Here is a 22,350-nt window from a genome sequence, read left to right as displayed (position 1 = left end):
TGAGTTTGAAGAGTAGGGTGGTGTAGGAGGAAGGAGAGTCAGTGGGGAGCAGTTTATAAAAGGAGGAGGAGTAAAAAAGAGGAGGGGAAAAGAAGAAGAGGGAGGGGAGGGAGGGAGGTATGATAGTGAGAGGGGCTGAGACAGTAGCAGAGCGAGCCAGAGGCGGAGAGGAAGAGGAGGAGGAGGAGGCGGCAGCGGAGGAGCAGCTCTCCTCCCGAGTCTCCATCCCGAAGAAGACGGCAAGGAAGAAGAGATCCACTGTCCAGCCCGCGCGGTGCACCCTGAAGTTGAAGACGTCTGCTGTGAGGTACGTTGTGTGTCACCGTCTCTTGTTTTGCCTCCTTTCATGTCCCTTTTGGTGCTGATCCGGACTGTGAAGCAGCAGCAGACACACTGAGGGAGGGGGGGTAAAAGTGTAAGATCCTGCCAAGTCTGGGGCTTTTTTTTTTCAGCAGCAGGTTGCTTTCCCTGTGTGTGTTGGTGTGTGTGAGGAGATAGGTCTGATTTATCAAAATGTCAGCGGAGATTCTGCTGAGATGTAGTTTCTTTGACATTTGAAGACTGAAAACATTTCCTGCAATCAGACTGATCTTCAGCAAAGTGTGACCTGATGCTGTAAAGGTGCTGAAAATCTTGATTTTTTTTTTTCTTTTACTCACTTTTTTTGCAGAACACATCATCCAGACTTCAAAATTTCTCACATGCATTCGACTTTTTCAACACAGATTCATGCAAATTCTCAAGATTTCATATTCAGTTTGCAAAAGCTCACACTGAAAACTTGGTTTATTTTATAAATCAGCTCTTCTGATTGCAATCTATGAAATGAAATGTCTTAAAACATTCCTACACAGTGAGAATTGACAAATAAACCCACTTCATCATGCACTAGAATGTGACAAAAAAAACATTTTCCATGCTGCAGTGACTCTGTGGTTAACACTCTTTCTCTGACCTAAGTCCCCCCTGAGTATCCGTCAACCACTCTCTTCATTAGTGCCATTAAGGACACTTTAATGTTATCAGGCACATCGGCTGTATCGATCTCCTAACCTTCTCCCCAGGGTGCTATAGCCCAGACAAGCTCACCTATAGTCTTAATTTGTAGCTGTGCTCTTTAGGAGACAGTGTTTCAGAGCAGAGTGGAGAATTATTGAGTGCACTAGCGCAGGGACGGTCTTTGTGCAGATGTCATGATGTCATACCGAGAGGCTGCACAGAGGAAAATGTCTTAACATTAGAAAGTAACAGAACTCTCCGATTGTGAAAAAATAGATCATACAGGAATGGTGGTAATTGAGGTCTTAGTTTTGAAAGACCAGCGGTAAAAAATGTCATTTTTGCATAAAATTCACATAAAAATGCAACAATTGTGGCTGCATAACTATGATGTCATGTCATTTCGGTTGATTTCCCTCATTTTTCATGTCAAACTGGTGAGAATTTGTAATATGAGCATGCTAAAAAGAAGGACAAAACATTCATTGCCTAAAAAAATTGGATTTTCCCAAAATAAATCTCAGCTTTTCACTAAAGGGGAGCAGTTTCTGAAGGGTTTTCTGCTTTGTTCTGGTCACAGGGGTTCTGCATCTCACGTCTTTGGAAAAATTAAGCTAAAAAGGTCCTAATCTGAAGATTTATCCAATGAAAAAGTCATAATTGGTCGATTTTCACAATACCTGTTGAATATGTAGATGGAGCAAAAGACAATCCTCATACATTCTTTCATCCTGATGACGTATGGTTGTAATATTTCCCCCGTCATTGAACGGATCTGTCTCATTATCTTGCTAATTATTAATCGTCTGGTGAGGATTATCACATAGAGCCATTTACATTTTAATTTGTATTTCTATGGCTGCAACTAATCATGATTTTCATCATCCATTATCTGCTGATTATCTCTTTAATTGATTAATGAATCTTTTAGTGTCACATCTGAGAAAGAAAAAAATATTTCAAGGCTTTATCTCAGATGTTTACTATCAAAGGTGCCAAAAAAGCAGCAAATATGGAAATTTGGGATGCTGGAAACACCACATTTAAAGCAACACAATATAATTATTTTTCCCAATTATCCACTTATCATTCATGTTTTTATGTGAAAAATGAAAATATCAGTATTATAAAAGGCTACATAAGACTGATATTTAAGATAGTTGAATTTGCAATGCTCAGTTACCCAATGTCTGTATTCAGCTCTACTTTTTCTCTGACATGCTATCCAGCCGTATCCATCCTGATCCTCTTGTAGCAGTCACAGCGTCGGGGTCACACCGCGCTCACATCAGTCCTACAGTAGATGCATGTATTCATGTGCCTGTGGGCAGCATCTGTGTTTGTGTGGACCAGCGTGAGGATGGCAAAGAAAGTATATGGAGATCAATGCAAGCAGCTGTTCTCTCTGCACTTCAAACGCAGCTCTGTTGTTGGCGCATCAACGCTCCGACAGGCCTCGCGCAAGGGGATCAAAGGCTAATGAGACAGCCATCGCACAAACGCACCCGGCAGACCTATGAATATTGATACTGAGAGGGAGAGAGATGGAGGCAGGGTGTCTTCACTCGCTCAACTGCAGCCTGATAAATTTAAAAAAAAATGGAGGGGGGGGCTGTACGACGGGGGGACTCTAAAGTATCACCAGAATGTGGACAGGAGCTCAAAACACTGGGCTGATCACAGATTTCAGTTTTACCTCATAATGTGCTTCAAACACCAATTTTCTTCCATAATACAGATTTAGATACTTCTCTGATGTTGACACTGTGATTCAAATTACTCAGTAAACGTCGACAACAGTCAGTGCAACATTAATGGAGAGTGTTAGCCTACATCAAAACTAGGGGAATACCGATACACAATTTAAACTGATACACAAATGGAGAATCAAACTAATCTGACCATTTGGTTACTGCAGTCCCCTAATGCTATGGATGTATTTCTTTGCTTTAGGATTTGTTTTACGATTTTAAAATTTGATTTCAAACAGGCCTTTATAGTATATAGCCTACAGTGCTTAACAAATTCATTAGACCACCTGTCATATTTGTCTCAGAGACCATCCAGCATCATGAAGTGCTTTAATGCACACTCTTTCATTTTCACTGAGCTCTCCACGTTTTACCATTTTGAACAGGAATGAGGAATTTCAAACTGAATTCACCCAAATTTGAGCCGGCTCACTGGGCTTCTCTGAGATCACAGAAATTAATCAAGCATAACATTCAACCACTAACTAACTCATTTTTCTGTTCAGGGATGCAAGTAAATAACTATAATTTGACATATTAATTGAGAAATATTAATGTGCTCTACAATTTTTTTTTTTTTTTTTTTTTGGTAAATCAGCACATTTTAAAATTCATGGATAACAATACTAATTATAGTTCAGCATTAAAAATATCATTTGGGTTAAAGAGCTTCTACATATTGGTGTATTAACCATTGCAGAAACATAAAAAATGATTTTGGTAATTACCAATGCTGTTAATTTAGGGCAGCTGTGGCATAAACCTTATTTCTGGTGGTGGTCTAATAAATTTGCTAAGCACTGTGTATATATATATATATATATATATACAGTGGATTGAGCAAAAAATTACATCCCATTCAAAACTGTAACAAAGACTCCTTCACCAAAAACATAAAGCTTACAGGGGGCTTTTAAAAAGTCCAAGTCAAGCTCTAAAATGTATTTATCGCAACTCTTTATGATAACTGGCATCATCTATTCAACGAAATACCAGAAGGCCCTAAAATGTAACTTGGTTTCTCTTCAACCGACAATTCAGTGATAAAAATCAACAATTTATGTCAAAAATGAAAAAAAAATACTTTTGTAGATTTCTGTAGGTTGTATCCATTAAAAACATCTGTAATCTTTGGTAACACTTTATTTTAGTGGGCTGATTACCCAGTAACTTTATAGTACTAGCTGTAACTACCTAGTAATTTCTCAAGAATAAGGTGGTAATTACCTGGTAATAAGTTGGCTCTTTACCAAGTTATAACTCAGAAATATTAGGATGCTTTTACCCAGTAATAATGAATAAATTATCAAGTAGTTCCTCATAGTACTGTGGAAATTCTCTGGACATTATGTGGTATTTAACCCTAACCCTCTGACCCCAATCCTTGTAATATTGTGGCAGTTCTCTGGTAATTGGGTAGTTTTTGCCCTAACTCTTTAAACCCTACCCCAAACCTAATCCTTGTAATATTGTAGCAATTCTGTGGTGATTTGTTGGTAATTGGTAATACCAATATTTGTTGGTTTAGAAATAAGATGATAATTTTCAATACAAATTGCTTGATAATTCCAAGGTAAAGTTTTCATGCTGGCCCACTAAATTAAAGCGAGTCATTCCTGAATAATTCTGAGGTATTTTTAGGGTTAGGGGTGAGGATTATGGTTAGGGTTAGGGGTTAGGGCAAAATACCACCTAATTATCAGAGAATCACCCCAATATTACAAGACTTTAATTGCAAATTAATCATTGCTGGATAAATACTTAAAATAAATGAGTCATAACTTGGTAAAATGTCATTACTGGGTAATTACCACCTTGCTCTCAATAAATTACTAGATAATTACCACTTTTTACTGTGAAATTACCCAGTAATTAATACCCACTCAAATTAAGTGCTATCAAAAATTACATCTAAGTTTAAGGGGAACAATATACTCAGGAAAGTTTTGTTGTCCAGCTTTAATATAAATTGTTGAACTTTTTACTAAACATTGTCTGTTGAAACAATTTAAATTTCAGGGCCTTCTGATATTTTGTTGAAAAGATGACACCAGTTATCAGAGGTTTCATTAATAAGTTTAAGATCTTGACGTGGATCTTTTCAAAGCCCCTGTTAATTTGTAGACTTGGTTGTTTTTGGTGAGGGAGTCTTTATAACAGTTTTGACTGTGGTGTAAGTTTGCACTCAATCCAACATTCAATTGGTATCACAATAGAATTTATTAAAAGTTTATATATATATATATATATATATATATATTTTTTTTTTTTTTTTTTTTCAAAATTTAATTATTTTAAATAAGAAAGAAACACATTTATGAATAAATGAAGCTCTTTTTAAACCTTTCTGAGATCAATGTGTTTAACATCACTTTCCCTAATATTCTATACTAATTTTCAGGTTAAGTTGTTACTAAAAAAACATTTTTTTCTATTACACAAGGAATTACATGACAATTGATTTGTCATTACTGGGTAGATACTTCCTTAATATTCAAAGTTATTACTTGGTAAAATGCAAACTTATTACATGGTAATTACCACCTTATCTTGACAAATTATTAGATAATTACCACTCATTACTAATCATCTTACTAGACGAATTCACTGTTAATCAGATTGATTGTTCCCGATTGGTGCTAAATCCTGACGTAAAATCCCCTTTCATAGCAGAGCCCCGCCCACTTTTATACTAGGAGGAAATAAAAATTCAAAATTTTGCGTAGAACAGCCTAAACTGACAAAACATTGTCAGGAACTTGGAGTTTCGTGTTTTGTAGCATCGCTAAATGTAGAATGTTATTTGATAAAATATGTTCATCCTTTCTGTTAACTTAAAAAAAAAAATATGCGTTCTGCTTTTGTTTTATATGTAGTTATAGTTTTAGATTGTTGGAAATAGAATATCCTTGAATTTGAGGATTGTATATCAGTTTATATAAGTTTCAATAAGTGAATTTAAAAAATCAGGACTAATTCGCGAATAACTGATATAGAAAATAATAGCTAGTTGCCACCTATCAGTTCATACTTTACTGAAGGCATTTTGTCATGTAAATACTAAACTATCTTTCTCTCCTTTTGAATTCAGCTTTTCTCTTTAATCAACGGAAATAAGAGCACAAGAAACATTTCCACAGCGAGCTTCGCCACTTTACCTGCTCCAGCAGTTACACTTCAGCCCGTCATGATTTTGTATCATCACAATAAAGCTTGTTAGATATTTGTCTTCTATGCCCAATAGCTCCAAGCATAGACTCACGTTAGGTCGCTACGCCACTTAGAAAACAATGCAAATCAATGCATCACTGATATTGATAGTCTTTATTACTCTACTTTTACTCATAAATTGTTGAACTCAATCATGAAAAGTATTCCCTCTTCTGTTTCAATGTGATTCCATCCTCCCAAAAACTAGCGAAGATGACACAAATAAATGTCAGGGCACATTTCGCCATTTTTGTAAGCAAACAAGTAACAGAATCTCTACAACACTTTTTAACAATCTGTACCATCAGGAGGAGACTAGTTCGACATTCGTCTTGTGTGACAGATCTCTCTGTGCACGATGTCTTTAGGGGATGCTCCCTCCACAAAATAATGCGTTGCGTCTCTTACCTCAGGGTGGTTGTAATGTCTCGCAGCAAAGTTTACCTTCTGTATTTCAGCGGTTTGTTCTTTCACTAGTCGATGGCATGATATGTCAGAATTAACTCTATTTTTGAATTAGTCATCTAAACATCAGACCTCCAGCATCATCCTCCCTCTGGTAAAGTTTGTAAAAAATGACTTAGACAAGCTAAAGGTGACATTTAGCATTTCACCAACCAGGAGATTCAACTGAAGGTAAAGAACACAATGAAATGTTTCTCTGGGTGGTATGTCATCTCCGCTCAGTCCTGCTGTCAACAGGCGGGCAAATAGATGCTGGAAGGAGCACGAGTCAAGCGAGGCAGCGGCAGGCAGGCAGGCAGGGAGAGGGAGATGGATGCTTCAGGAAGGCCGTCTCCAGCGCGTGGGCGACCGTGCCTCTGTCTTGACTCGGGCTCGTAAATCAAGCCTCCCCTGCGGGGCCTATCTTCCATCCTCAGACCTTCACAACAGCTTGTTCTGCAGCCTGTGACGAGAGGGGCTGTTGTCATAGGAGCTATCGATCGTGTGGGATGAGTTTGTCGGGCTGGGGGATTTCACCCATCTGAGCGTGGTCACTGAAGTGTCCCATCTTGTCTCGGTGTCTGTCTGCGGGCTACATGTTCTGTCGAATGCCAAGTTGCTACCAGCTGCTGTCAGCTCCATATATCACATAGTTTCCCTCCCAAAAAAAGATCTCAGGGACTCCAAAAAGTCTTTCTAGAACTTCAAAGAAGTGTTGTTGGCTGTCTGAATGTGGAAATACTTCTTAGAATGATTAAAGCACAATAAATATTAGTGAAACTGGATCTATTTAAAATGTAATGACTTGTGTTTGTTAGAAGTGCGAATACTGGCAACTGGTACTGGATGTTCCCATCAAACAGAGCATGCTGGGATTAGTTCCAGACCCAACTGGCACTAAACAGAAATAAAATGCATGAAATGGTGAACATTTAAGGGGAAAATCTGGGAAAAATTACAGAGAAGTACACTGAAACTAAACTCATGTTTTTTGGAAGCAATTCCTGTTTGCTGGTTAGCATAGCTTAGCATACGTTTTACAAATAGGGAGATGGCTGGCCTCGATCTTTTCATTGTTATTGCTCAAGCTAGGTTTGTTTATTTCAGGAGCAAATAAAATATGTTGGCAATTTTTTATTGGAGTATTTGTTAGCCCAGAATCCCCATTTTTTTACAGCTTTAGTGCCATACAAAGACAATATAATATGGTATAAGTCCTTACAGTTGCTGGTAGGATGTTTATTCACGTCAATCAGATCAAGGGTAGACATTTTTTTCTTCTTCTAGATATTAAGCTAAAGAAACAGACTGATAAATCAGTCAAACATCATTATTGGCCCTGTGAAAGATTGTGGCGCATTATGCAATGTACCACTGTTTGTTACTGGTGTTCACCTTTTTTTCCAGAACATTTTAGTCCATCTTAGTCAATGAAAGTCATTACTTTTAGCTATTATTTTTCATTACAATTTCCTCGCCTTAAACCAACTCAGTTAGATAAATTGCAAACTTAATTCTGGAGAATACTGTTAAAAATTAGCCTGTAAAACAGTTTGACACGTGTATGTTCTGTTTATCAAGATTATCTTCAAAAAGAACAATATTTGTATAATTTTCGAAGTGAAAATGCAATAAAAAAGCTCATGTTAGGACTTCAACAACACCAACACTGAGCTCCCAACTTTATTTGGCGCATCTCTTTTTAAGATTGTCCTCTTAGTGTGACCAACAAATTGCAAAGCTTGAGTCAGAGTAGGTAAGCGAGTGAAAGGTAGTGGTAGATTAGGTTTACGTGTCTGGTGTGATTTCGTTTTGTATCCACTGCCAAGTCAGTAGTCCTACGTAGCCTTTTGTAAGCAACCAGGGGTATAGGTTCTTTGCAGATGACGTCACGTGGCAGCAGAGAACTCTTCATGGGGGGCAAGTCGTGATTTCTGCATAGAGAAATGCCAACAAAATGACATGTTTTGAGCTTTTTATAACTATGCCAAATGTTCAAAGTGGGAAAATATGAAGATGCTTTGTTATAAAGTTACTTTTGTGTCCCAAAAATAGTGAAGTATTCTAGCAAAAAAAAAAAAAAAAAAAAAAATTCGCAGGAAAACAGCAGCAAGCAGGAATTAAAAAGCCTCTGTCTAAAGCCTGGATTAATGGTCTGTTTCCTAAAAGTGGTCCAGCTTGGTTCAGTACAGTCTATCCATGGTTTAGAAGAGTGGTTCTCAACTGCTATAGTAACAGGGCCCACCATTACCTCCTTAATGCATATCAAGAACTAAATTTCCAATCCAAATCCAGATCTAAATCTTAAAATTTTCAATCATAATCAACATTTTTAAATGAAAACTGGCTGTAAGGAGCTTGAGCTACAACAAAAGATGTGAAAAGTGAAGTACCACCATCCACGACCCACAGAGATGGGTTTGCAAACCACTATTTGGTCCCGACTCAACACTTGTATGGCTCATATTTAATGTAGAAATTTTCTGAGTGTAAGTGCAGTGTACAGGTCCATGTAGAGCTTTAAAGCGCTTACTTTCCTCTCCCCCACTTCCCATCATCTAAGGGACATGTGCACATCATTAGAATCACATGACTGCAAAGATCTTGTTTTATATTGTAGAAAATTTCATAAGCATGTTTTAAGGCCTTATTGGGATATCTAACCCAAAACTAATTCGAAATTCCAATAGACTTAGATGACAGAACTGGACTTGCTAAAATGCTAATTCATTTGTGGGTTTTTGGACTCATTATTACAGCACAGAGGTAAAATATCACGGGTGTTGAATGACTGAGTTCCTACCACTAGCATCTTAGTCTTATCTCTTTTTTTATTAATGAAAACTAAATGTCCAGTTTGTGTGAGTTCATGTTATCAACAGTCTACTTTTAACTGGTCATTGCCTTGTCTTTGTCATAAAAAGGTTGATGTCAAACGTGTGCAGTCAGAGTTTTGTCAGTGAAATGAATACTGATTTCAGTAAAGGTAAGCTAGTTTATCTAAATACAGATTCAGTGAGAGAGTTAATATCGGGAAGAAGAAGCTGGACAAACTGATTTCTTTTCAAGTTTACAACAATCTGAGGCAAAGATCAGCAGTTTGAAAGACGTACTCCCAGGGACTAATTACAGAATATCACAATCACAAAAACAAGTTTGAGAAACAGACAAAGATCGTTTCATATTGAATATCAATAAATTTATTAAAGAATTTCTACTGCTGACCATTTGCGATATCTGCAAGTGCAAATAAGACAAAGCAGGCTAAAGCAATGGCAAGAAACGAAACACGCTTTCACTCTGTCCATCCATCCATTTTCTTCCACATACCTGGGGCCTGGTTGCAGTAGCAGCCAAAGCAAGTCCACCTAGTCATCACTCTTTGCATCACGTTTTCCAGCTCCTCCTGGGGGAGCCTGGGGCATTCCCTGGCCAAGTGGGATATCTGATCCCTCAAGCGAGTTCTGGGCCTGCCCCGAGGTCTTCTCCCTGGAGGAACTCCACCAGGAGGCCAGCTGTAGGCATCTTGATGAAATGCTGGAACCACCTTAACTGACTCTTTTCAATGTAAAGGAGCAGCAACTCTTCTCTTTTGCTCCTGCCTGCTGTCCAAGCTTCTCACCCTGTCCCTGAGGCTGAGTCCAGCCACCCTCCCTCCTGACCAATGCAAACTGAGGACCACTTGTATCCATGATTTCCTTCTGTTGGTCACTACCCAAACTCATGACCATAGGAGTGGTTTCGAATGAGGATCCACTGGTGGATTTAAAGTTGGCTCCCTCTTAACTACAATTGTGAAGACCATGCTGATTCTGCACCAATCTGCCTGTCAATCTCACAGTCCATTCTGCCCTGCAGACCTCTATGGTGGGGCATTTTGGGCTCATCTGTTGCAGACCTCTACAATGGGGTGACCTCAACCATGGGGCAAGTGGCAGACTATCTTGGGTTTTTCCTTGGTTTGTAGTGTATTATTCTCAATTTTATCCTCTTACCCTGAACTTTAGGGTTCAGGTGCCTAACCCTAGCCCTCTTTGGGTTTCCCTTTTTTATAGTGTGTTGAATTCAAACTTATCCCCCTTTGTAACTTTTCATTTTTTTTTACATAAAATTCTGCTGTTGTGAAAAATAGCCACTTAACCTCTGACAGCGATAAGAAAATAGACGTCATTAGTGCGTCATTCTGGTACCGGCTTAGGTCACTTTCTGCCCTGTGGTTGGGATCACCCCATCTTAGAGGTCTGCGACAGATGAGCCCAAAACGCCCCACCATAGAGGTCTGCAGCTAGATCCTTTCGTCACTTAGACTCCCCAGAAAACATGGCCTCAGGTTTGGAAGTGCTGACCCTTGTCGCAGCTGCCTTGTACTCAGTGCCAGTTGCAGGTCCAGCAGAAGCCAAGAACAGAACTACATCATCTGCAAAAAGTAACAATACAAATCTGAGGCACTTTCCAACTCATTATCTCTTTATATAACTAATTTAGAAGTAGTTTCATCACTCTGGGTCTGTTGTTTACTTCACTACAATGTAGAACACGTACGAATGAATATGCAGTGATGAGCTATTATGAGCAAACATGTTTACACAGTGTTCTAAAAGATTAGTGTGCATGAAAGTAAGTCCAATTAGTAGGAGATTCTTAGCAGTTTGTTTGACCTGCTTAGGCAGACACACCAAGAATAACATGCTGGAAGACAACATTGAACAATCGGATTTTATTGAACATATCATCATTTCAAGAATTTCGAGAGTAGCTGCACCATTATTGCAGCATCTGTATGTTACACATGACCAGACTGATACTATCGTTTAATGAGTTCCTAGATGAGGAAGTAAATTAAAATCAAATGAAAATTAAATTTCAACATAGCGCCTGTTAAAACAAAGTTTAACCCTGTGCGGAAATGGATTTCCAATATTATTCTCCCCAAAGTCAGACTGTTTTAAAAACCAAGATTTTAAATTATTCACTAGCACTCACCCCACCCTTTAAAAGCCAATTAGGTGAACACTTCATGGAAATCAGGGACTGCATTTGATCTCCTGATGTCATTTTCAATTCAAGAGGGGAATAAATTACACAAATTTGACAGCTCCAAAATTAAAGACCCCATCCATCTGACACTGCTGTCAGGTGAATACTTAACAAGCTTAAATCCACAATTGTGTGTTTAGAATTTTCACTCTTTTCCATGCCTTTAGGGTGATTTTATTGGGCATATTCTTTCCTCTTTTGTTTCAATGAGATGTAACGTATTCAAATTACTCAAAAGATTTATTTTGATTATGTAAACAAAAAATTAAAGTATGGTTTAATCATCCAACTAAAGAGTTATGTTACACAGCAACCCTTGCGCCTTTCATCACACGGCGACAGTGAAAATAAGAACAATCATTTCTGAAACAGAAATGAATTTCATCTCGCCGCTCTCAGAAGTGTATGCAAATGAAATCGTATTGAAAATGATAATCGTGGTAATATTGCGGCACCATGTCACCAGTGCCTCCACACTCTTTGTCCTCCGGCGGTTTCACTGCATTTCTTCATCTTGTTTCCTCACCCTGAGAGCCTAGTTTGTGAAACTCCACACAAGAGCACTCCCACTCAACCTCCCAGCCTGCTGAGAGCACTTGAAAGCAATTTTCTTTTAATCAAGTTCACTATAAAGGCCCCTCTGATGCCAACCTCAGCAACACTACCATTTTGTTTTTTTTATTTTTTCAGCGCCCGCTCTCTCTGCATTATATTGATTTCTTCATGAGCACTATGAAATAGTGTTTACTGACATAATGAGAATTCTACTGGAGTTTATTGCTCTTTCAGGACAGGCACAAATATCAGAGCGCTCTTAAGTCGAGATGTAATTTTTCAAATATCTGCAGCAGCTCAACAAACATTTCAGACAAAAGGCCATGCCTCGAAAATGAATACGATTTTAACTCAAATATAAAGAAAGATACAGAACTTTACTCAGCAAAAACATCAATATAACTACAAACCCAATTCCAAATAAGTTGGGACGCTGTGTAAACAACTGAAAACAGAATGCAATGATTTTCAAACCTCATAAACCCATATTTTATTCACAACAGAACATAAACAAAGCAGATGTTGAAACTGAGGCATTTTACCATTTCATCAAATGTATTAGCTCACTCCTAATCTGATTGCAGCAACACAAAAGTAGGGACAGGGTAACAGAAGGCTGGAAAAGTAAGTAGTACCAATGAAAAACAGCTGGAGGAGCATTTTGCAACTAATTAGGTTAATTAGCAACAGGTCAGTAACATGACAGGGTATATCCATCTACAGTACATATCATCATAAGATTCAGAGAATCTGGAGAAATCTCTGCACAGGGAACAAGGCCAAAGGTCAAATCGGATGGCCATGATCTTCAGGCCCTCAGGCACAATTCTGTGTAGGAAATCACTGCATGGGTTAAGGAACACTTTAAAAAAATCACTGTCTGTGAACAAAGTTCAACATACAAATGCAAATCAAAGCTATATCATGCAAGGAAGAAGTCGTATGTGAACACCATCTAGAAATACTACCATTTTCTCTGAGCCAAAGCTCATTTAAAATGGACTGAGCAAAATGGAAAACTGTTCTGTGGGTGGATAAAAAAAATTAGATCTTTTGTTTCTTATGAAATGGCCTCAGTTTCAACATTTGATATGCTTTTTTTGATTGTGAATAAAATATGGGTTTATGAGATTTAAAAATACTTGCATTCCATTTTTGTTTGTATTTAACACAGTGCCCCAACTTTTCTGGAATTGACATGTACGAAATATTCCACAGTAGGGAAAGTTTCATATATAGATACATATATATATATATATATATATATGTGCAGTTGCCCAGCTAGTATCCTAGGCTGTGGTTATTCGCCACATCCACCCTTTACTCCAGCCTAAAGGTGTGGACTTTGATATTTTTTGACCAGATTATTTTTCCATGCCTTTGGTAATGTGCAAGGTCACCCAGAGCACGACAGGGGTTGTGTTGATCCTCCTTCCTGCCTGATGGTACCCTAAGGCAGCTTACTTGCCACATCGCTGCCTTACAGCCTTAATTTTTGGCCCCAACATGCCTAAAAGCTCTGCACAGTACCGAGTAAATCCACCCTTTGAAGAGAGTTAACGACTAAAGAGATTAACTACTGCTACCAATGTTTTGTGCAATGATGTGGCTTGTGCTTACTTCTGCTGTAAAAATCTGTATTTTAAAATGGGACTAAATGGAGATTCCTTGTCAACATTTTCCCCTATGGCTTAGCCCTATTTCTACATTTTGGGCTTTCACAAAGAGGAATAGAGTGTCCCAATTCTTGTCGGGATAGGAAGAAGTGTTGGCAATACATGGCCCTTCAGGATTTTCCAAAGGCGCAATCCAGACCAAGTGTTATGGGAAATGTCCCGTATCATCAGCAAGATGGCTGCATCAAAGACATAAAGTTGTTTTTTCATAAGTAAGATTTTAAATTCTGACAACCATCTTATATCTTCATTTAACGTTGCTTCAATGCATTCCTGTCCTTTGTAGTTCTTACTGGCATTACAGAAATCACTCCTAGAGAATATATCTGCTCCCCCGTTGTGCCTGTTTGCATAAATGCTGTTGAACAGTTTTTTATTGCATGACAAGTTTTGGGTGTACCAGTGATGGCTGTGACTGTCCTTGTACCCCCAAAAAGGACAAGCGGTAAAGATAATGAATGGCTGGAAGTATAAACCATATATCAGCTGCCAAATTGATTTAATAGACCTCAGAAATTACTACGAGCTATGAAATCTGCAAAGTGATGAGGAGTTCTGCACTGATCTTTGAAAGAAGTCATTAAGTTCGGAGAGCACTTTATTATTTTAAAGTTCTCCGTGGGTTTTCAATGTCAAATGTTATTCTTTTAAGCACTCTGTGGTAGTTCTGGCTGTCAGAAAAAATGTAAGTACTGGTAATACCCTGTGAAATGTGCTGAAAAGCTCATAATGAAAATATTTAAGTTCGGAATCTAAACTTCAGAACTCGGCTGTGTAAGAGTGCTTGAGCTGGAGCACTTGTTAAAACCCTGTCCTTTGCAGACAGGTGTTATAAGGTTTTTTTTTTTTTCCCTGGCTCAGTATGAGCTCACCTCCTGCGCTGATATCTATTCCCATCGATGTCCTCAGGCAAAGAAGTTTCTGCTGTATCATATTAATGAAGGACATTTTTTATAACCACTTAATAGTCAGCGACCTTGGAGTGATGCTCCAAAGTGGATATGAATGTTGTTCTGCTGCATTTTTAATTCAGGAAGTGTTTAAATAAGATCACCTTGTTTGATAGTTTGTGGCTGCAGACTTTATCTAATAGTGCTGCAGTGAGGCTGGAAGATGTCTCATACCAAGGGTGGGAAATGTGGCATGAAATGATATCCTTTATATGTGATTCTTGCACAGTTCCCACCAAGCAGCAATAAGCCCTTTCCGCTTAAAGACCAGAATTATCCTAGCTGTGATCAAGCAAAGCCACTGAGGTCACATTAAATCTCTCATAAGTGTAGGTCACAAGGTTAAATCTAACTGTAGGAAAGTAAGAATGAAGCATATCTAATATTACTTTCACTGTACAGTTTACCAGTAACCTTGCAAAGCAGATGGATACCCCCGTTTCCTTGTTTTTCACTGGTGAATCTATCTTGCAAAGCTCCCGTCTGAACCGTTTGGGCCCGGTTAGAAAGTGACAGGACCAATCAGCGATGAGGGACAGTACTTTCAGGTGCAGCAGAGTCGTGACGTAAACAAGCAGCAGAAAGAGCTGGTGCAGTTATGGAGGAAGAAATTAGCATGGATGCTGCTAAAGCGCCAGTTTTATCAGAACTTGACATTCCTTCATTTAAAGAAGAACAAAGAACAGCAGTGAGTTGTTTTCTTTTCAAAAACGACAAAAGTCAAGTAGTTACATGTCTATAGTCGCCATGTCTCGCGTTAGCCTGGCTATGCTTTGCTGCACCCTCTTCAAGCTGCTTTTTGCAACCCTCCTCCACCCCAGCTCCTCCTTTATGCTTTACCTGACTCAGTCAATGTTATTCTATTGTCATTGATAACAATACCACAACAGTATGACGGCTGTACAACAACAAAAAAGCTTTTGGAAAAGCTGACAAAAACAATGAGGAGATTGTCCACAACTAAAAAGACAAAGAAAAAAATGATAAAAACACTGACAAAATGACAACAAGTACAATGACGAAAACAACTGTGAAATTGACACAAAAACAATGCCAAAAAGCAACAGTCAAAATGACAATGAAGATGGCATCAAACTTTACGATGGGAATGCCAAAAAGAAATGATTAAAATGTCAACAAACACATGTAAATTGTTGTCTGGAGGTCTTGAGGAACTAACAGAAATATTGGGAAAAAACTGCCAGAGGAAAAAATTATTAAAGACCCTGTAAAGTGAAATCCATAATTTGTCTTAACACTCTAGATATGTTGGAACATGGCTGCTGTAAACATGTAAAAACACTGAGCTCTACATGTGACTGAATTCTGGATTGAGACCATCAAAAGTTTTTCCCCTCTTTCCTGGCTTGGTTTAATTTAGACGGGGCAAACATGTGGGCTCGTGATGTCACTAAGCTCAACTAAAGGTCAAGTGGCAGGCTAATGGCGTGAGTACTTTCCTCCATTCAGATTGTAGCATTTTTTTAATTTGAGAGATCATATTTCTCACATTTCCCCCGAATGGGTGTGGCTTCAGCTCATTGAATGGACACACCCACACCATCCTGGAGCAGATTTTACTGCCTCCTTTTTCATGATTTTGAGGATTAATTTTAAAAACTTAGAAATGTTTTATTTGACCGAAATTTAACCTGGGGGTTCATAACACAGTGAGCTATCATACAAGAAACCTAAATAAAGATTTATTTTCACTTTACAGGGTCTTTAAGTCAAGATCTTGGGAAAACAACCAAAATGTATCTGTTATAATTGACTTAAATAAGCTATGTAGATGTGACTGCATTGGGCTTCCATACATTTATATACTTTTGCCACCATTATTTCCAGGCGACCCACTGACAACAGCTCCACGACTCACTTTTGGGCCCTGACCCACCTGTTGAGTGTCCCACTGCTGTGTATTATTGTTGATGCTATGAAGGGTTTTTCTGAATGAGTTGTTTTTCAGCTGGGGTAGTAGCTCACCGTATAGCCCATAAATATTTGCTAAAACTATGAAAATTGTGTTCTTACATGATTCATCTGAATAGAAGGATGTTGCTTCACCACAACATTTCTCACTGTTTTCTCCTGAACATCTTATCAGGTTGAGACGACATGATGTGCTGTGAAGATTGTTAGCGGTGACTGAACCTGAAAACTTTTCAGAAGACTGATCACAGAGGTGAGTGTCACTTTTTCTTTCTGTCTCCTGCCAAAGATTAATATCAAAGATCCTTGAGATGATGGATGTAAGGCTTCAAGTGTAGAGCAGCCTTTATGTGATTTGTTGGGAATGACAAGTTCCCTCAGTGTATTTTTGGTGTTTTATGACAGCAGTGTTCACATCAGAATTTCAAGGTTTCAACTCACAACTAACTCCAGCTACTGCAGAAAAATGAGTCAGTGGTCAAAGTTATAAACTTAAAAGACTTCACTCCTTGTTTGATTTAGTGAGAGTAAATCTAGTGTGACACTACATCAGTCAGTGTTAAGTGTTGAGCAGCTACTTAAACCAGGAAAGCAGCTGGTGCTTCTGTTAACAACCCAGCTAGGGAAACTCATGTGGTTTTGATAAAGAGGTCAGTCAATAAAAGCGGCAACCACAATCTGATTTCATGCTGCACCCGGCAGGTGAAATTTCTCATTCCACCAGCAGGAAACAGAAAATTTGGTTACCTCGCTGAGGAGTCTGCAATGGTTACTTCTTTTCTTATTTCCATTTTAAATATATGAACTGACTATCTTACAGAACAATGACAGAAACAGCAATTAGCTCATACATTACACTCAAACATGTATTAAGACCATTAAACAGATATGTCCTTCTCAATCATGATTCCTGGTGGCAAGTTATGGTATTGCAGCTAAAATTTCCACTTGCAGCCCTTAAAGTGTTTTCCTCATCAGCCAACTACATCAATCTTTCAGCTTTACCTGTAGAAAGTGTTGCAATGATTTTTTTTTTTATGCTGGAAAGTGTATGGACTGAATTATGCCAAGCAGGAGAAATGCTGCTGTGAATGTAAAAGGTCTAGATTCTCTAAAATGTAAACTTAGATGCTAAAATCTTAAAGGAAAGCAGTTTTCATTTCAACCAAAAAGATGCCAACTTTTGTTCCATCACGCTGGCTAAAATGATATGACAATAGTAAGGCTCATGCTCTCTATCATGTATCCCAACAGTGCCCGCCATATTTTTCTAAGGTTTTGGAGTTTGAGATAGCAGAGTAACAAAGCTACGATACAGGGTTGTGTTGGGATGCAATGTCATACAACACGGCACTACAAAGTATAATACCACAATATGATGTGATACAATACGATAAGATAGGGCATGATAAGAAACAATAGTATAAGACACAATATGATATGATACTATAACATACAATAAAAAAAGAAACAATAAGACACGGTACAGTTCAATACAATTAGATACAATAAGGCCATGCCAAAATAATAGGACCATATGAAAACACAAGATAAGATACAAAGACACAATACGATATGATGAGCTACAACACAATAGAGTATGATCATTTAGAAATGATACAGTACGATCTGATAAGACATAATACGATACAACACGATGCTATACAACATGACATAAGATACTATACGACACAATACAAAAAGACAATACCATATGTATGATACGGTTTAATAAGACACGAAACTAAACTATATGATATGAATTGACAAGATATGACACAAAATGGTACCATGAGACAAACAATATAAGACACAGTACTATACAGCAAGATATAAGATACTATGTAATATGATACCATAAGACAGAAGGTCATACAACATGATATAAGACACTGAACATATGATACAAAATGATACTTAAAGACACAATATGCTATAATATAATATAATACAATAAGATAAGACACAATACGGTATGATACAAAATGATACAATAAGACATGATACAAAATAATATGACAAGAAATGGTACGCTATGATATGATACAGTAAGATGTGAGTAGACATGATATGATATGATACAACATCACAGAGGTTCCCAAACTTTTCAGCCCACCACCACCAAAATAACAGAGACCGGGGATCCCCACTGTCCCGAAGATTGGTTGTCGCATAGTTGAACACAGCCATGCACATCAAGAATCGTCATGTGCAGGACTTTTTAAACAATGCTTTGATTTCAGCATAAATCTCAACAAATGTTTTTTTCTTTTTTTAATTGAACTAATTTTATGCATATATTTCTACAGAAATGCGCAAAATATACAATTTAAAACTATTAATAAATACTCTGTTTCTTGGAAGGCATCTCACTACGCCTCAGCGGGTCCCCAACTTTGGGAACCACTACAGTAAGATACGATAAGATAGGATACGATACACTACAATGTGATTAGACATGATATGAAATAACACTATATAATATGATATAAGACACAATATGCCATGACACGATGTAAGACACAGTACAACAATGTTACGTTATGATACTCTAAGATACAATTAGACATGATACAATACAATACGGTAAGACAAGATATGATACAAGACCGTAGAAAACAATATGATAAGACACAATATGCAATGATCCAATGTGATGCAATAAGATACAATAGGAAACTGCATTACAGTTTAGACCAGTGGACATGAGATTTTTTGTAATATACTGTGGTCAAAATTAACCTCAACTTTATTTCTTTTGTTGTTTAAATCCCAAAGAAAAGGCCTTAAACACAAATGTTCCTTCCCAAACACCATTACTAAATTATATGTTATATCATGATTTTAGATATGTGCTAATAAGATTTTAATAACCTGAGAGCAGATAGAGCTTTGTGCAGTTTGATTAGTTACCCAGAACAACTCACTGGATATCTTATTGAGATGTTTGTTCATTATAACGCGTACAAATATGCTTCCTCTCTCAAAAATATCAGACTTCAATCGGCCACACCCACTCATGTTCTAGAAAAAGTAAACTAAAATTTCTGACAGAACTGCGTCATTTTTTTTTCTATTTGGGTCCTTGGAGGACTCAGCTATTTTATAATGATGGGGGCTTCAAGGAAAAAGGCTGAGAATCACTGCTGCAGCATTTGGGTTTTTTTTTTTTTTCTGGCAAAAGAACATCAACTAAATGGGAAAGGACAGAAACGGAGAGACTGACAATCAGACAATCAATACTCCAAAACTGTAATCCTCCCAGAAGACTTAGCTGGACTCCTCTTTCTATGAATTTTAAAGTGGTACACATGCTCTTCTTTTTGCTCCCCTGCTGCTGCATTGATCCCCAAGAGAAAAAACTTGAGTGCATGTAGAGGATTAAATGCAGCTTCAGCAGAGTAGTTTCTGTCTGGAAAGAATGACATTTCCAACTGTTCTTTATAAAGCATTTTCAAGTAAAGTTTACGATGCAGCTTTAACATAATGAAGAAACTAAACAATTATGTAGCTTTAATATAAGCTGCAAAAAAGGAAGATGGATTATCCAATGTGCAAAAAATGAATTAAATTAAATCAAAAGCCTCCATAACTAGATAGATTTTATAAAAAGGTTAAATCCGCTGACACCCAGCAGAACAATATATAATCTTTTAATAAGGAGGTAATAGTTCAAACAGCGCTTTTGTCACATACATCAAGAATGAAAATTACATCTAGCCAGCTACCGAATGGCTTTTAATGAAACTTCAAAACTAATCTCTTTAAACTGGTGGCACTTTAACCAATAAAAATGAAAAATGAGATATCCTTATAGCAGAAATTAAAGTATGGCTGAACTTTGGGGAAATTGTAAGTGAGAAGAGACAGTAATAGGTGCTGTTTCATTGACTTTTCCATTTTCAGCTCTCATCTCACATTTCTATTTTCTTGGCCCACTTTGTTTTAGGGAGAAAACTTGCAGCACTGCAGAAAACAAAACTTGCACAATGGGTTTGTTACTTTCACTTTCTGTTTGTATCTACTTGTGGTAATGATGATATCCAGAGCTGCGTGAAGTAAATGCAGAGCTGTGCAGAGTTCACCCTCCAATATGTGTTAATGAGATGACTCCTGGGTCCGCATGTAGCCGTTTAATTTACCTGCAGACCTGCAAACCTGCTGTGGGAAGGCTAAAAATGCAATCACAGTGTGCATTCAGGCAGCGTATCTATCTGCAGAGGCTTGAGAGTGTCCAGCAGTGCCCTGAGGTAGTTATACAGAAAAAGGATGATGTCAGTGCGAAATAGTATTTGCATTCGAGAAAATGGCCTTAAATCGTGTGTTTTGTCACCGTTTTAATGATGGCGTCCTCACTTAGCTCAGGTTACAGCGGTACCAGCGCTGACCCTCGTGGACTGGGTTCCGGGGACACCTTCCAATCTGTGTTAATGAGATGACTCCTCTCTGTCTATGGGTCACGGTGATATTTACTGAAAGCGTCGTAGCAGCAGAGATCCACGCCTCCCTGTGGCGCTCCCTCACCTCATTTGCATAGCTTTCAGACTTCCCTTTCCCTCGCTCTCCCTCTTCCAGCGCTCTCGCCGCGCTCCTCCGTGATCGACAGGCTCCTTCGCACTTCTCTCCAGTTTGTGTCGCACATGTTAATTAAAGCCTCTAATTAGCTTTCCCCACTAAAAGGCCGCATTAAATCAGAGTTGGAATGGCAAATGATTCCTGGCATTAGCATAATTGTGTTTTTGAAGTGTAAAGATTCGGGCATTAGGGATGCTAGCACGCTTTTTTGTTTCAGTGATTTGTTGTGTTTGGGGCGCGTGGCTCAGGGGGCCACTGGAGGTTGGCTGTGCGGGTCCGGGATGCCCTGGGACACTACAGGGGCCACACACTAATGAGGCCTGCTCCTCTCTGATGGAGCAGATACAGGAAAAACAAAGCTGTGATGTAGTACCCTCAGGTGGTCCTGAGAGCCAAGCAGAGCGGAACAGGACACTGGTGGAATGTGAGTGTCAGTGTGAGAGAGAGAGACGGGGGGGATAAGACATTACCATTTTAATTATCATTATCAGTGATCACTGTTTTCTCTGTCTCTGGCACAGTTTATGGATAAAAGAGTCACTATTTCATTTTACCTTGTGAAAATCCTTAATTAAATCCCCTAAACGGGTACTGAACAGTGCACCTTCTCACTGAAAAATACTAATATTCAATTTCATAGATGTTCTCTTCAGTTATACAGGATAAAGTGAAGCCTTTAGCCTTTCTCATCACATGCATGAGTTGGCCAGGCTGATCAGTGGCAAACAGGATGACACAGTACTTCACCGCTGCCTCTCTGAGGCAGAGAAAGAATTCGTCTGAACTGCAGACTATAGGTTGTGTTTAAATGACACAGCAAAGAACTCCAGATGGCGGGCAGAAAGTGATTTCTGCATGGAGAAGCAGTATCAAAATGCCAAAGTGTTGTGCTGTTTACAGCTGTGCCAATCATTCAAACTGCAAAAAAACAAACAAACAAAAAAACAAAAAACACAAGAACAAAACTGAGTCCAGAAAGTAGTGACACATTCAGGCAAAATAAATTAATAAAAAGGCCCAGATTAAAAGTTTGGTTAAGTACAGTTTGTCATGGTAAACCCTGATCTGGCTTCTGTTTCCATAGCTGATGTCCATCCAGTCTTGCTTGTTGTGAAATCTGTCTCTTTTTATAGATCTGGATGATTTGACTTAGCTCAGTAAAGAGCCGGTCCTTTGTCTACCAAACAGCTCCTTATTTACCGCTTTGGCTTTTTAAATCTG

The 22,350-nt window shown here is 38.3% G+C and overlaps 1 long non-coding RNA gene across 1 annotated transcript in view; it reads left to right on the top strand.

The window, feature by feature from the left end:
- The first annotated feature begins 240 nt into the window (after nucleotides 1-240).
- The window catches only part of LOC121505286, an 86,800-nt gene continuing 64,690 nt past the window's right edge, over nucleotides 241-22,350 (top strand). Inside the window, exons 1-2 of the long non-coding RNA XR_005991551.1 lie at nucleotides 241-307; nucleotides 16,730-16,807. This is a non-coding gene — a long non-coding RNA (uncharacterized LOC121505286). The remainder of the gene's footprint in view (nucleotides 308-16,729; nucleotides 16,808-22,350) is intronic.

The sequence above is a fragment of the Cheilinus undulatus genome, linkage group 23 (genome assembly GCF_018320785.1).
Source record: "Cheilinus undulatus linkage group 23, ASM1832078v1, whole genome shotgun sequence".
Lineage (NCBI taxonomy): Eukaryota > Metazoa > Chordata > Actinopteri > Labriformes > Labridae > Cheilinus > Cheilinus undulatus.
Note: the sequence above shows the minus strand (reverse complement) of the source record. Positions and strands in the feature narration are given on the sequence as shown.